The 17,405-nt window shown below is 42.8% G+C and overlaps 1 long non-coding RNA gene across 1 annotated transcript in view; it reads right to left on the reverse strand.

The window, feature by feature from the left end:
• Nucleotides 1-17,405, reverse strand: part of LOC125451195 (uncharacterized) — a 128,973-nt gene that overhangs the window by 51,107 nt on the left and 60,461 nt on the right. Inside the window, exon 4 of the long non-coding RNA XR_009445601.1 lies at nucleotides 12,707-15,649. This is a non-coding gene — a long non-coding RNA (uncharacterized LOC125451195). The remainder of the gene's footprint in view (nucleotides 1-12,706; nucleotides 15,650-17,405) is intronic.

Consider the following 17,405-nt stretch of genomic DNA (forward strand, 5'->3'; position numbering starts at 1 on the left):
GTCCTCTTCTCTCATGCTGGGATGCAGAGGAAATAACTATTGTGATGGGGACAACTCGACATACAAATGGGGTAGATGATTGAGCATTAAAGGGTAAGGGGTAATGTGGGAAGGGATATCATTGGCAGTGAGTAACACCCTGGACAGTGGACTACTATATCTGGCATGTTGACTTTATTTACCTAAGGCTGATAGGATAAACTGTGTAGACAAATAATTAGATAGATGGATGGGAATGTGGGGAAGTCCAAAGCTGATGCATATTCAGGGAGGCCTGCTCCATTTGGTGGTTCACCAAGAGCAAATAGCTGAGCCTGAGGCTCACTGTGTGAAGTGCAATTACTACACATTAGTGTAGTAATGTGAAATATCATGTGTGGCAACAGCATCAGGCTTTTTTTGAACATAATTATATACATAGGATAGTTAGACAAGACATTCTACTTGGAGCTGGACAAACCCAGGCACCAGCTCTGTACGATCTGTCATACTCTATGTGAAAAGAATTTCTCTCCATCTCAGTTGTTTCCTTCCATTGTGATACAAATAGCAAGTGCAAAATAACAAGCTGAAAATGGCTGCCACCACATCCAGAGTGGGCAAGGTTTGTGATTCATCCTGCGTGGGAGGAGGCTTCACTTTCAGGAGAAGTGACATCCTTCAAAGGGCAATAGTGTTGCACAGATATCCAGACAGTGCCTGTGAAAGACACCTCTGAGCACTACATGTTGCATATAAACCTTAGGCATTGACCTACTGAGTACACTACAGATCCTGGTCCCTTCATTCTCCTGACCCTATGAGATGGCATCAGCAATCAATCCCATTAATAGCTGTGATGGACAAAGAGTGAATTGTTCTCTGAAAAGATACACATCAAATGCCAAAGTGGCAAGCACCTTCCAACTTTCCATTGTCTGAACATGGTGTAGATGTTGCTCACTTCACACCTTGTGGAGTGCAAAGGATGGCTAGTCTTGCAGTTCCAGCTAGACAGGCATTTGTACACCCAGCTAATGATGAAAAGTAAACATAGCTTTACAAATGTGAGAACATCTTTACAATGAAATGTCACTCATGCCACCTATGTGCCCCCAGACAGGCTTATGATTTAGATTGGGGAACTAAATGTACCATCTCCAAATTTGCAGATGACAGAAATCTGGTGCAAGTGTGGTGAGGAGGATACAGAAATGGTTCAATGTGATTTGAACAAGCTGAGTGAGTGGGTAAATGCATGGCAAATGAAGTATCATGTGGATAAACGTAAGGTTAGATTTAGATTTAGATTCAGATTTAGATTTTATTGTCATTTGTAGTCAAGTACAGAAGTATAGGAGTACAGTGAAAAATGTATAATGTCACCACACATGGCGTCATCTTAGGTACCAAGGTATCTAGGTATAAAAAAACTTAGGTGCAAAGTAGTAAGAGGGACGACAGTTAAAACATCAAGCATTACTCCTTGGATAGTAGAAAAATAATGAAACTAAGTAATAGTTATCTTTAAAGTCCTTCATAGTTTCAACTAGAAAAATAAAGGAATAACTCAAAAGCTCAACAGCCTTTGATGAGCACTTAGCTAGCAAAAACAGGAAGAAAGGTTATTTACTTCGATAAACTGTAGAATTGGGCCGAAAGGTGGCTAATGGAGTTTAATACGGATAAATGTGAGGTGATTCACTTTGGGAGGAATAATAGGAAGGCAGAATACTGGTTCTATGGAAAGATTCTTGGTAGTGTGGATGTGCAGAGGGATCTTGGTGTCCATGTACATAGATCCCTGAAAGTTGCCACCCAGGTTGATAGTGCTGTTAAGAAGGCTTACGGTGTGTAAAGTTTTATTGGTAGAGGGATTGAGTTCCGGAGCTGTGATGTCATGCTGCAACTGTACAAAACGCTAGTGCAGCCCCACTTGGAATACTGCGTGCAGTTCTGGTTGCCCCATTACAGGAAGGATGTGGAAGCATTGGAAAAGGTGCAGAGGAGATTTACCAGGATGTTGCCTGGTCTGGAGTGCAGGCCCTATGAAGAAAGGCTGAGGGACTTGGGTCTGTTCTCATTGGAGAGAAGGAGGCTAAGAGGGGATTTCATAGAGACGTACAAGATGATCAGAGGATTAGACAGGGTGGACAGTGAGAGCCTTTTTCCAAGGATGATGACTTCAGCTTGTACGAGGGGGCATAGCTACAAATTGAGGGGTGATAGATTTAAGACAGATGTCAGAGGCAGGTTCTAAACTCAGAGAGTGATAAGGGCATGGAATGCCCTGCCTGCCAATGTAGTTAACTCAGCCACATTAGGGGCATTTAACAGTCCTTGGATAAGCATATGGATAATGATGGGATAGTGTAGGGGGAGGGGCTTAGATTAGTTCACAGGTCGGCGCAACATCGAGGGTTCTGCACTGTATTGTTCTATGTTCTATGTTCTATTATCTGAATAACGATAGATTAGGAAAGGGGGAGATGAAATGAGACCTGGATATCCTTGTACACCAGTCACTGGAAGTAACTTGCCATTGCAGCAAGCAATGAAGAAAGAAAGTAGTACATTGGCCTGAATAATAAGAGGTTTTCAATACAGGAATATGGATGAATGGCTGCAATTTTACAGGCTCTTGGTGAGACCACACCTGAAGTATTGTGTGTAGTTTTGGTCTCCTTATCTGAGGAAGGATGTTCTGGGTATGGAGGAAGTTCAACAAAACTTTATCAGACTGATTATATTTATTGGCATTTAGAAGAATGATGGGGATTTCATAAAAATGTATGAAATTCTGCCAGGACTAAACAGGGTAAACACAAGTAGGATGTTCCCAATGACCAGGGAGACCAGAATCACAGGTCACAGTTTCAGAATATGGGGTAAGTCATTGATGACTGAGATGGAGAGAAATTCTTTTCACATAGAGTATGTCAGATCATACAGAGCTGGTGCCTGGGTTTGTCAAGCTCCAAGTAGGATGTCCTGTCTAACTATCCTATGTGTATAATTATGTTCAAAAAATCCTGCTGCTGTTCCCTCACGTGATATTTCACATTACTACACTAATTAGAAGCCACAGTTAAGATGATCGCCAAAAAAAAGCTGGGTGTAGTTAAAGGAAATTGTTTTGGAACAAATGGTTAAAAGGAAATGAAAACATTTACCTGAAGCATTTGTGGAAGCAGATTTGGTAACAGCTGACACAGGAACAATGTAGTATAAAGTTCTATGATTTTAGCAACCTCTAACTGAGGTCTGAGATAATGGGAACTGCAGATGCTGGAGATTCCAAGATAATAAAATGTGAGGCTGGATGAACACAGCAGGCCAAGCAGCATCTCAGGAGCACAAAAGCTGACGTTTCGGGCCTAGACCCTTCATCAGAGAGGGGGATGGGGGGAGGGAACTGGAATAAATAGGGAGAGAGGGGGAGGCGGACCGAAGATGGAGAGTAAAGAAGATAGGTGGAGAGAGTGTAGGTGGGGAGGTAGGGAGGGGATAGGTCAGTCCAGGGAAGACGGACAGGTCAAGGAGGTGGGATGAGGTTAGTAGGTAGCGGGGGGTGCGGCTTGGGGTGGGAGGAAGGGATGGGTGAGAGGAAGAACCGGTTAGGGAGGCAGAGACAGGTTGGACTGGTTTTGGGATGCAGTGGGTGTGGGGGAAGAGCTGGGCTGGTTGTGTGGTGCGGTGGGGGGAGGGTACGAACTGGGCTGGTTGAGGGATGCAGTAGGGGAAGGGGAGATTTTGAAACTGGTGAAGTCCACATTGATACCATATGGCTGCAGGGTTCCCAGGCGGAATATGAGTTGCTGTTCCTGCAACCTTCGGGTGGCATCATTGTGGCAGTGCAGGAGGCCCATGATGGACATGTCATCAAGAGAATGGGAGGGGGAGTGGAAATGGTTTGCGACTGGGAGGTGCAGTTGTTTTTTGCGAACTGAGCGGAGGTGTTCTGCAAAGCGGTCCCCAAGCCTCCGCTTGGTTTCCCCAATGTAGAGGAAGCCGCACCGGGTACAGTGGATGCAGTATACCACATTGGCAGATGTGCAGGTGAACCTCTGCTTGATGTGGAATGTCATCTTGGGGCCTGGGATGGGGGTGAGGGAGGAGGTGTGGGGACAAGTGTAGCATTTCCTGCGGTTGCAGGGGAAGGTGCCGGGTGTGGTGGGGTTGGAGGGCAGTGTGGAGCGAACAAGGGAGTCACGGAGAGAGTGGTCTCTCCGGAAAGCAGATAGGGGAGGGGATGGAAAAATGTCTTGGGTGGTGGGGTCGGATTGTAAATGGCGGAAGTGTCGGAGGATAATGCGTTGTATCCGGAGATTGGTGGGGTGGTGTGTGAGAACGAGGGGGATCCTCTTGGGGCGGTTGTGGCGGGGGCGGGGTGTGAGGGATGTGTCGCGGGAAATGCGGGAGACGCGGTCAAGGGCGTTCTCGATCACCGTGGGGGGAAAGTTGCGGTCCTTAAAGAACTTGGACATCTGGGATGTGCGGGAGTGGAATGTCTTGTCGTGGGAGTAACTGAGGTCTGCTTGTTTTCTGCCATACCGAAGGGTGACCTTCAGGATAGAGTTTACATTCAGTGCAGCAGAGAGGGTAGAACTGATAATGTTATGGGGACTACAAACAAATATTAAAACTGATGAAGCTTTTTGTTGTGAGGTCAAGACATTAGTGACCATTACTGTTCTTCCACACATCAGAAAACACAAGACCACTGACAACCATTTTATATTTACAGCCAAGACTTAAAATCTATCAATCATTTAGTAATAGCTTGAGGTTTTACTCCAACAAATACCTGATTCACAGTATAAGCCACCATCCTGAGAGAACAGATCTGAGTTCAGTCCAACAATTTACCTTTCTGGACAGTGCTTTATCAACAAATACATTTCTGAATACAGAAACGTTTCTTCCTGTCTGAAGAAGCTCATATGCACTAAAAGTTCAATGTCATGTGAAAATTGATAGGAGACAGTAGTCCAATCTTTTCTACCTTAAAAATTTCATCGAAGCCAAATAAAATACTTTGGAAGCTTCCAACTCTTCAGCCTCTGATACATTATAAACAGCAAATGGTTGATAAGATGCCAACCAATGATTAAGTTGTTGGTATGTGCTTATTTCTCTGCAATAGAAGCTTTGGTGATCACACATCAGGTGAGCTGGGCTGGGCAGGTGAAGCAAATGTTCTACGGAAAGTTGTTCAAGTGTCATGAGCATACTTCAGAAACGTGGATTCCGAAGAATAACTTCTTAGAAATCTAGAAACTTTTCGTTTATTCTTGGGCTGTGGGTATAAGCATTTATTGCTTATCCCCAAATTGTCCAGAGGGCATTTAAGAGTAATCTACATTGCTGTGGGTCTGGGGTGACATGGAAGCCAGACCAGGTAAGGATGGCAGATTTTCTTCCCTAAAGGGTAATGATGAATCAGATAGGTTTTATGACCATTGATAATGGTTACATGGTTGCAAGAGATTAGCTTTTCCCTTCAAACATTGGAAAATGAAGAGGTCATTCAGACTCTTGTGTCTGTTCTTCCATTCAATAAGATCATAGCTGATTGAGACCTAATTCCGTATCCCTTCATATCTTTGGTTTGCAGGAAAGTATTAATCTCAGATATAAAATTAACAATATACCCATTTACACAATGTATCCTAATTTCAATTAAAAAAAAGACACGAAAATTATGGGAAAAACTCAACAGGTCTGTACTAGACCAAAGGAAGAGAGAAAAAAGAATGCTTCAGGTAAATTGTGGCTTTTCTGATTTCATTTCAATTTCTGGCATCTGCAGCATTTTGCTTTTATTAATATCTGAAGTTTAGGCTCAATAGATTAATTCCATCACCCTATCAGTTTCCCTTAAAATATTGAAAACTTGTATCGAATTACGCCTTGCAGGGAGACTCTCAAAGAGGTTGCCTGCTTTGCAAGGCTGCTGGAACATGTGTAACTGTTGCTGTGAACTGGAATTTGCTAAATTGCTCTACTGCATTTTTGCCAAGTTTTCTTCTCTCCATTGGTGAAATCTGAATAACTTGGGAAGTAAGAAATGAACACTGTTAGTGGTGAATTTGATGCAACTGTATGAATTCACCCAGTGGAATATGCAGAACGGCAGTACTTCAATTTATTGCTGTTAAATAAAGAAAGAAAAAAAGAAACTCAAATCCATTAGTCAAAGCAAAATTAATAAATATGCTGCCAAGAACTGTTATTCTTGGATAAGAGCTATGTTTGTGCAGGTTTTCGTTTGGCAATATTGAATAAAAAGAAGCCTACTTGCAAATACTCATAACACTACTCCTGTTTCACTTATTCAGTAATTTGATTTGAGTAAAAAAATCACTAAGAGAGTGACTTTAACTAAAACAATCCTTTGTGAATCTGATGAAATCAGTTGTCCTGTGCAGACTTATTTCCACTAACTTCAAAAAAATGTGTACTTTGTTTTAGATTTTGATCAGGGGTTCAATTTTAATTCTAAATTACAAAAAATCCAAAAGAGCTGGGAATCAGAAGCTCGAACAGAAATTGCTGGAATAACTCAGCAGGTCTGCCAGCATCTGTGAAAAGAAAGCACAGTTAATGTATCTGTCCAGTGGCCCTTCTTCAGAAGGTTTTCCAGTAATTTAGTTATAGAGTCACAGAGTAATACAGCATGGAGAGCTTTGGCTAAACTTGGTCCAGGCTGACCGTGGTGCCCATTCAGCTAGTTTCAATTGCCCACATTTGGCCCATATCCCTCTAACCCCTTCCCATCCACATACCTATCCAAATGATTTTTAAATGTTGCTATTGTATCTGCCTCAACTACTTTCTCTTGCAGCCTATTCCATATACACACCACTCACTGCGTGAAGATGTTGCCCCTCAGGTCCTTCTTAAATCTTTCCCCTCTCACCTTAAACATGTACCTTCTCATTTTCAATTCCTCAACCCTGGGAAAAGACTATATTCATTCATCCTATCTATGCCCCTCATGATTTTATACACCTCAATAAGGTCACTTCCCAATCTCCTACATTCCAAGGAATAAAGTCCTATCCTGGCCAACCTCTCCCTATAACTCAGGCCTATTAGTCCTGGCAACTTCCTCGTAAATCTTCTTTGTGCACTTTCCAGTTTAACTATGTTTTTCAGGTAACAGGGCGACCAAACCTGAACACAATACTCCAAGTGCAACTTCATCAATAACTTAAACAACTGCAACATAATATCTCAACTCCTATACTCAACACCTCAAATAATGAAGGCCAGCATGCCAACTGTCTTCTTCACCACCCTGTCTATCTGTGACACCACTTTCAATGAACTATGTACTCGTACTCCTAGGTCCCACTGATCCACAACACTCCTCAGGACCTTAGCGTTTACTGTGTGAGTCCTGCTTTGGTTTGACTTTCAAAAGTGCAATGCCTCACAGTTACCCTCTCAACCTTCTCTGCTCCAAAGAAAACAATCTGAGCTTATCCAGCATCTATTTGTAGCTAAGATTCACTATTCTAGGTAACATCCTGATGAATTTTGAGGAAGTTGAAGATAGGTAAGCCCCTGGGCCTGATGGGATTTATCCAAGGATTCTATGGGAAGCAAGGGAGAGGGTGCAGAACCTTTGGCGATGATCTTTTCGTCCTCACTGTCCACGGGTAAAGTGCTGGAAGATTGGAGAGAGGCAAACATCATTCCCTTGTTCAAAACAGGGAATAGGGATAACCCCAAAAACAACAGGCTAGTTAATCTTACATCAGCGTGGGCAAATTATTGGAAAGGGCTCTGAGAGATAGGATTTATGATCACTTGGAAAGGTACAGTTTGATTCGTGATAGTCAGCATGGACTTGTGAGGGGTAGATCATGCCTCACAAACCTTATTGAATTCTTTGAAGAGGTGACCATACACATGTGTGAAGTTAGAGCAGTGGATGTGGTATACATAGATTTAAGTAAGGTGTTTGATAAGGTTCCCCATGGTAGGCTCATGCAGAAGGAAAGGAGGCATGGGATAGGGGGAAATGTGGCAGATTGGATTCAGAATTGGTTGACCTTTAGAAGACAAAGAGTGGTAGTGGATGGAAAATATTCAATATGGTGCTCAGGTATGAGTGGTGTACCACAAGGATCTGTTCTGGGTCCTCTTCTATTTGTGATTTTTGTAAATGATTTGGATGAAGGAGTGGAAGGGTGGAATAGTAAGTTCGCGGACAATATGAAGGTGGGTCGAGTTGTAGACACTGCGGGGGGGCTGTTCTAGGTTGCAAAGGGACATTGATAGGATGTAGAGCTGGGCTAAGAAGTGGCAGATGGAGTTGAACCCTGAAAAGTGTGAGGTGATTTATTTTGGAAGTACAAACTTGAAAGCAGAATGTTTCAGAGATAGTAGGAACTGCAGATGCTGGAGAATCTGACATAACAAGGTGTAGAGCTGGGTGATCACAGCAGGTCAAGCGGCATCAGAGGAGCAGGAAGGCTGACATTTTGGGCTTAGACCCTTCTTCAGAAAAAGGGTCTAGGCCTAAAACATCAGCCTTCCTGCTCCTCTGAAGCTGCCTGACCTGCTGTGTTCATCCAGCTCTACACCTTGTTATCTTTGAAAGCAGAATACAGGGTTAATGGAAAGATTCTTGGCAGTGTGGAGGAGCAAAGGGATCTTGGGGTTCATGTCCACAGTTTCCTGAAAGCTGCCACCCAGCTGGATAGAGTTGTTAAGAAGGCATATGGTGTGTTTGCTTACATTTATAGAGGGATCGAGTTCAAGAGCCGTGAAGTTATGCTCCAGCTATACAAAAGCCTGGTTTGGCCACAGTTGAAGTATTGTGTCCAGTTCTGGTTGCCTCTTACAGGAAAAATTTGGAAGCATTGGAAAAGGTGCAGAGGAGATTTAACAGAATGTTGCCTGGAATGGAGGGAGGGTCTTATGAGGAAAGGCTGAGAGAGCTAGAGCTTTTCTCATTAAAATGACATAGGATGAGAGGTGATTGATGGAGGTGTACAAAATAACCAGAACTATAGATAGAGTGGACAACCACAGACTTTTTCCTAGGGTGGATGTTGCTATTATGAGGGGGCATAGTTTTAAAGTGAGTGGGGGTATATACAGGGGAGACTTCAGAGGTAGGTTCTTTACTCAGAGGGTGTGAAATGCATTGCTGGAGCGGGTAGTGGAGTCGGCCTCATTAGAGCTATTTAAGTAGCTATTAGATAGGCATATGGATGATAGTATAAGGTAGCGGTGGAGGTTAGGATTGTGTAAAAGTTCGGCACAACATCGTGGGCCAAAAGGCCTTTACTGTGCTATACTGTTCTATTTTCTATGTTCTATGTTCAAGATACTTTCTAATTTTGTTTCATCTGCAACCTTACTAATCATGCCTTATACATTCACATCCAGATCATTTATGTAAGTTATAAATAACAAAGGTCCCAACACCGACCCCCATGGTACAACACTAGCCACAGGCCTCCTGTCTGAGAAACGACCTCAATCATCACCCTCTACTTCCTACTATCAAGCTAGTTTTGAATCCAATGAGCTAGCTCTGCCTGGATCGCATGCAACATAACTTTCCTGGCTCGCTTGCCGTCCAGGATATATTAATGTCCATTTGGGCAACCTGCATTACCCTACCCTCATCAATTGTCTTGATTACCTCTTTGAAAACACTAAAAGCTTTGTCACACATGACTTCCTGCGCACAAATCCGTGCTGACTATCCCTAATCAGATCTTGACTATCCAAAGGTTGGTTGATCCTGTCCCTCAGTATCCTGCTCAATAATTGGCTACCACTAATATCAGGCTCACTGGCCTATAGTTCCCTGATTGGTCTTTACTACCTTTCTTAAACAATGGAACAACATTAGTTACCGTCCAGTCTTCTAGAATTTCACCAGTGGCTAAAGATGAAGCAAAAATATCTGCAAGAGCCTCTGCAATTTCTTCCCTAGCCTCCCACAACATCCAAGGATGGACTTGATTATATCCAGGGGATTATCGACCTTAATTTGATCGAAGGCTGCAAATACCTCCTCTCTGGTAATCTGTATGTGAATAAAAACATCCTTACTGTTTCCCAGATATCCCCACATCCATGATTCTGTCCTAAGTAAACACTGAGGAGAAATATTCATTAAAGTCTCCCCCATCTTCTGTGACTCCATAGATAGGCGGCTATGCTGACCTTTAAGGGGACCTCATCTCTCCCTAGCCACCCTTTTACCCTTAATATAGCTACAAGACCTCTTGAGATTATCTTCAACCTTATCTGCCAGATCCATCTCATTGCCCTCTTTTTGCTCTTCTGATTTTCCTCTGAAGTGTGCTCCTACACTTTTTATAGTCACCTTGGGATTCACTTGAGCTCAATAGTTTAAACCTAATGTATGCCTTCTTCTTTTTCCTGACTAGAGCCTCAATATCCCTCGTCAGCCAGGATCCCTAAACCTGCCAGCATTTCTCTTCACCCTAACAGGGACATACTGCCCCTGGGCTCTTGATATCACATTTTTCCAAGCCTCCCATTTGCCAGTGGTTCCTTTTCCTTCAAACAGACTCACCCATTCGACCTCTGCTAGATCCTCCCTAATGGCCCCAAGATTGGCCCTGCTCCAGTTCAGGATTTTAACCTGTGGATCTGTCCTATCTTTTTACATAATTGTGTTAAAACTAAGAGAGTTATGGTCACTGGACCCAAAGTGCTCTCCAACTGTCACTTTAATCACTCGCTCAACCTTGTTTCCTAAGAGGAGATCCAGCGTTGCACCCTCCTGAGTAGGGCCCTCTACATATTGATTTAGGAAACTTTCTTGGACACATTTAACAAATTCCACCCTGTCTGGCCCTTTTACACTCTGGGTGGCCCAGTCAACACAGGAGGAAATTAAAATCTCCAACCAATACTACTCTATTTTTCCTGCAGGTATCTGTAATCTCTCTACACACATGCTCCTCTGTTACCTGCTGGCTATTTGGGGGTCTAAATACAGTCCCAACAGAGTGACCATTGCCTTCTTGTTTCTAAGTTCTGCCCATACAGGATCATTTAATGACTCCATAAGAATATCCTCTCTAAGCATTGTTGTTATGTCCTCCCTTATCGAAAGGACAACTCCCCCTCCTTTCTTACTTATACATCTGTCACGCCTGTAGCTTCTGTATCCTAGAACATTGAGCTGCCAGTCCTGACCTTCTCTCAGCCATGTTTCTGTTATGGCTATAATATCCCAGTCCCCAGAGCCAATCCTTGCTCTGAGCTCATTTGCATTACCAGTCAGGCCACATGCATTGAAATTAATGCATTTTAAACCAGAAGTATTTTTCCTCCCTTTCCTGTGAGCCCGGCTATCCTGAATAGTAAACTTGCTCTCAATGGCGAATATATTGTCTGCTAACTTCTCGATGGCCCCTTATTCAGTCCCTCAACCCCTGCCAAACTAATTTAAACCATCCTGGGTAATACTAGCAAGCCTCCCCATGAGGATATTAGGCCCCCTCCAGTTCAGTGCAACCCATCCCCCTTCTACAGGTCACCTCTACCCCAGAAGAGATCCCAAAGGTCCAAGAACTGAAAATCCTACCCCCTATACCTGCGCGTCAGCCATGCATTCATTCAGCCTATCTTTCTATTTCAATCCTCTCTGGCACATGGCACTAGGAGTAATCTGGAGATCACTATCTTTGACGTCCTGCTTTTTAAATTCTTATTTAACTCCAATTCCAAATATTGGTTGATCCTGTCCCTCAGAATCCCGTCCAATAACTTGCAGGATCCCATACCTTTGTCTCCCCAAGTCATTTCTGTTTGTGTTTCAATTTTAATTTCCCTTACAGTACAAATCATTGAGAGGGGCATTTCAACACAGATGTGGGTTTGTTTTCACTCCTTTCCTCTCCCAATTTCACTGATTGCAATATTAAATTGCAGGTGACAGCTGCCCCTACCTAGCAGGGACCTTGTTAAATATGCAAAATTGAGTTTGAATGACACCATCAAGTCCTGTTCTATTATTTTAAGCTGAGGCCTGAGTTGGAGGGATGCTGAAAGTGGTGTAGTGTGAAACAATGGTGGGCTCTGAGCCTGCACGAGGGAGCTTGGGATAGATGAGGTAAAATTATCAAAACATTTACTGTGGTTTCCTGGTGTGCCTGTGTAATCTTCTCCTGCCCAGGGATTTCCCAACAACTGGATTTCTGCCCTGGAATGCACACCATACGGCAATGACATCCTGAATTCCCTTCTGGTCCAAAGATTGTCAAAGTGCACATTATTGAGGACGAAAACAAAAAGTTGTCGAACCTGGCTGCTGCTGCTCTCAGTGGGGAACAGAAAGCTTTAGGAAGGAAATTCAGAATTTGGTGCCCAGTTACATGAAGCCATAGCCAGTGACTAGGGAGCGATCAAAATTAAGGATGTGTAAGAGGCTGGAGTTGGATTTTGGAGAATGGAACTGGAGGGTGAGGTTCGCTTTACTGTATTCCTACCTTGAAGTTAAAATCAAAACCCTCTACAGATGCAATTTAAAAACTAAACACTATTTAGATGTTTTATTATTTTACTTTACTTGTAAAATAGGAAGTTAGATGCAATATTTCATGATAATTCTGTTAACATACAGCTTCACTTAGCACCATGCAGTAGAAAATTGTAATTTTCACAAATTCAGTCAATTCTCGTCAGGTATAAATATAATTTTCAATATGAACATGCAAACCTGATGGGCCGGAAAAGACTATTTGATCCACCAAGCAGGATCCACACGCGTGATGGTTGTAGCATCAAGTCTAAATACTTTCCACCTCCCCCTGAACTCCCACTTCCAACCAGAAATGAGTACACAATACCCTGAAAGAAATAAAAATGAATGAACAATCTATTTACTTATTGTCACCTGCATTTTACAGTGACTGAGGTTCTTGAGCAGATTTGTAGCTCAAGTTGTGAATGCTGTGGTTGGTTAGCTCGCTGATCTAGTTCATTAGTTCACAGATGTTTCATTACCCCGCTGGGTAACATCATCAGTGCAGCCTCCAATGAAGCGCTGTTGTGTTCTCCTGCTGTGATTTAAACTCTGGGGTCTGTTGGGGTTGATTGCCTCATTTCTGGTGTTTCTTTGTAGTGGTGTGTATATAGGATCTAATTTTACATGTTTATTGATGGCCTTATAGTGGAGAACCAAGCCACTAGAAATTCCCATTCTTGTCTCTGGCTTGTCCTAAGATTCTGACATTGTCCCAATCAAACTGATGTTTCTCCTTATCTATGTGAATGGAGACGAGTGAGTATTGGTCGTGTATTTTTGTTGCTAGTTGGTGTTCACGTATTCTTGTGGTCAGTTTCCTTTCTGTCTGTCCAATGTAATGTTTGTTGCAGTCTTTGTTTGGGATCTTGTATATTACATTGGTTCTGTTCATAGTGAGTAAGGGGTCTTTGGTTCTTGTAAGCAGTTGGCTTAGGGTTGATGTAGGTTTGTGTGCTACTCTGATGTCCACTACCTGTAGGAGTCTTATGGTCAGTTCAGGTACGCTCTTGACATAAGATAATGTGACAAGTATGTCAGGCGTACTGTATCTTCCTGTTGTGTGACAGGCATTGGCGGACCTAGCTGTTTGGGTATCTGTTGTCTCTAAATATTTGGTGGAGGTACTCTTCATTTTGATGTAGTTCTAGGTTGCTGTAATGTGTTGTGGCTCATTTGAACAGAGCTTTTACACAACTCCGTCAGTGAGTGTTGGAGTGGTTACTGTTAAAATTTAGGGCTTGAACAATGTGTGTGGCCTTTCTGTGTACCTTTGTCAGAAATTCCCTGTTGGCCCTGTGTTCTACCATCATGTCCAGGGATGGGAGCTGATTGTTGTTTTCACCTTCTTTATTGAATTTGATGCTGGTGAAAAGATCGTTTATAAGTTGGTGCGTTTCTTCTAGTTTAGTCTGCTTGATGATGAAAAAAGTGTCATCCATGTATCAGATCCATAGTTTGGGTTGGATCTGCGGAAAGGCTGTGCTTTCGAGTCTCTGCATCACCGCTTCTGCTATTAGTCCAGAGATAGGTGATAAGTGACCCCATAGGTGTCCTGTTGATTGGTTCATGGATCTGGTCATTTCTGTGGTTGTAATTAAGTCGATGTATTAGAACTGCTTTCTCTGTGTCTGCTAGTTTTCTGTCAGACAGGTTTCTTATCCATGTATCTGATCTTTGGCTGTCATTTTGTGGGTTAGTTTTTCTTGTAGGATTTGTCTTTTCTTGGTCTGGTGTTTTGTTAACTGATGTTAATGGCTCGTTTTTAGCCTGTTGTCCACTGTAGGTTGGTTACATCCAGGTTTAGGGATTTTTGGCACATAACTTCCCTGTCATATCTGTGGAGCCGGTTGTGGGCGTTAATCATTATCTTCACCATTCTGCGGCCATTGTGCTCTGCTGTCCTATGTGCCCATGAGTTGTTGATGGGAGGTTTGTACCTCACACTGTGTGGTAATACCTGGTTCCTGAGGAATCTGTGTAGCAAGTAGAGTTGCTCGCATGTAAAACTCTGTCATTTGGTGTAAGTTTCCCATTTCCGGGCCTATTTGAATGCACTGCACCGGTTGGTGTCTAAAGTTCTTGAGTAGATCTGTAACTTGGGTTGTGGATCCTGTGGCTGGCTAGATTGCAGGGCTAATTTGTTAGCTTGCAGATGTTTCAATACCCTGCTGGGTAACATCATCAGCGCAGCCTCCGATGAAGTGTTGTTGTATTTTCCTGCTTGTTATTCAAACTCTAAGGTCCAGTGGAGTTGGCTACCACATTTCCAATATTTCCTTGTAGAGGAGAAATTCCCATTGTCCACCATGAAGGCCGTCAATAAATACATTGCATTAGACTTTACATACACACCACTGCAAAAGAAAAAGACAGAATTGTCTGCAAACTAATGAACCAGCCTGACGAGCGAACCAACAACAGCATTTTACAGTGAATAATACAGTAAAATAGTGAAAAGCTTTACAGTCGCCACAATCTGACACTATTTGACTAGTTTAAGGAAAACAAGGATAAAGTTTATAACTGAAGGAGAGCCCTGATCCCTGAGCCAGCTCACCAATGACACCAGTGCCACCACAGCCTTGCCACCGTCTGCACTGGACCCACTGAAGTAAGGAGTCACCATGCTTTCGGTGCCATCTCTTCACTGCTGGGACCAGCTCACCAATGCCACTGCCAATGCTGATGCTGGTTTCGAGGCTCAACCCACACACTCACCCCACAACTAGGAATCCCCGGCTCCACTGCTGCCTTGGTGATGCCGGGAGTCCCGGCTCCAGGCAGCCGCCACCCCGTCAATGCCAGGAGTCACCCCTCTGGGCCTACTGTAACCAAGAGCCACAGGCCCCACTGCCAGACAAGGCTACCGATACCATGTTGCCACGAGTCCAACTCCGGCTGCCCTCTTCCGAGACGTCGCCTTGCCAGCGCCACCAACTTGAAACGTCTGCTGCCGCCTCCTCCTCGGATCGCTGGAGGAGCTTTGCCGCTGCTGCCAGCTCCGAACGCCGAGAAGATCTTCCTGCTGCTGCTACCACCATCGGATCTACTCACCAACCACAAGGAGGAGCCACCATTGTGCATGGCCTGCTCCAGCTGCTACACTGATTACGTCAATTAACCTGCTGCAAAAGTCTCCAAAGAAAAGGAAAACAAAAGGAAGAAATTAAAAGGAATCGAAGTAACAAGAAAGACTAAAAAGAAAGAAAGAGAAATCTAAGGCCAGTGGGATAAAAATTATACACTGAAGGATCAGGTGATCAAAACTAGTCCAATGTAAAACTGAATCTCATACAGAAAAACTCTTTTGAAGATTTCTCCACACACTACTCGTACTTGATCTAAACATTTGGCTCTTCAGGTCCATTGCGTTCCAGAGGAAGTTGGTCTTTAGTAAATTGCTCTTAAGTGGATTGACCTGTGTTAAAAATAAAGCTGATGCAACAACTTGGCTGTTGTGGCTGTTGCTTACTCCTACTTCTAATAAAAATAATGTATAAGGTTTTAAGGTTTAAAGACAACCTTAAAATGTACCTATGTCCTTTTAGTGAAGTCATGCAGTATGGTACTTGCGCTGGGATAAACATTAGGCTCAAACCTACACAAATCCTCTTGGAATCTAACGCTTGAATGAATTAAGTGGATTTGTAAATGTATTTACAGCTTCATTTGCTTTAAAGTGAATCGGGCTTTCTTCTCCAAGAAAACTCATTACACGGAGTTTCACAGTGTTCAGAGAGAATTTTTTTAGACAACAAAAGCGTAAATTTGCACTTCCATACAGTCTTGTGTGAGGTCCTGCTGCATTTTTTATTTCAAATACTTTCATTCGCAGAGATCCGGGTGAAGTGTTCTATGAAGTTCTGTGGTAAATGTCCTAAATAAGTCCAACAATGAACTGATGGAAAGAAACCAAATTAAGATGTTTCATGGCAGCATTGTGGCATTTAGTGGATTCTACATATTTTATAGACTGATCCCTGCTTGACATGAAGAACTGTATGTTTTCGAAGAGGGCATATTTCCTATTCATCATTCGGAAATTGTTTGGCACACAAGTCAGATCAGTTACACAAAATTATCTTCTTCAGAAACTGCTGAAACATCCTGCTTTTTAAAACTATAAGGTAACAACATTTTGCATCTATTTAACACCTTTAACATAGCAAACCATCCTGTATATTTTGCAGTTAAGCTACCAACAAAATTTGACACAGAGCCCTCAAAGGAGGTATAAGGGTGGATGTTGAAATCTTGATTAAAACAATAGGTTTTAAGGAGTATCTTAAAGTGAAAGAGAGATTTAGGAAGGAGAGAGGTTTAGGAAGGAAATTCCAAAGCTTGGGATCCCTTCAGCTGAAGCTATGACCATCAAATGGAGAGTGATTAAAATTAGGGAGATGCAGGAGGCCAGAAATGAATTTTGGAGAATGGAGCTGGAGGAGATAACAAAGTTAGGAAAGGATAAGACCATGAGAGGAAGTGAAAAAGGAGATGACCATTTCAAATCAAGTGCATTTAATACTCCATGAATCTTATTCTTGAAATCACCAAGATGCTGATCTTTTGACTTACCACCTGAGCAATAAGCATCATCAGAGCATAGATGGTAAAATTGGTAGTGCAGGATTATCCACCTGTTCCAGAAGCCATCAAAATTTCCTTCCATTCATTTTAATAGGGTAAAATCCAGACAGATTCTGTTGTCAGTGCGAAATCCTGTTTGCTAAATCTTCTCTGTATGCTGCACTCCACCCTGTTTTGTGAGGAAGGCAGTCTATCTGAGACCTGCTTTATTCAGACTGGATATGAACCTTTGTGTACTTTGTGCAGAGATTGGAGTTTAGAAGAATAAGAGGAGACTTTCTTGAAACATATAAGAATCTTAGTG

The sequence above is a fragment of the Stegostoma tigrinum genome, chromosome 3 (assembly GCF_030684315.1).
Source record: "Stegostoma tigrinum isolate sSteTig4 chromosome 3, sSteTig4.hap1, whole genome shotgun sequence".
NCBI classification, from domain to species: domain Eukaryota; kingdom Metazoa; phylum Chordata; class Chondrichthyes; order Orectolobiformes; family Stegostomatidae; genus Stegostoma; species Stegostoma tigrinum.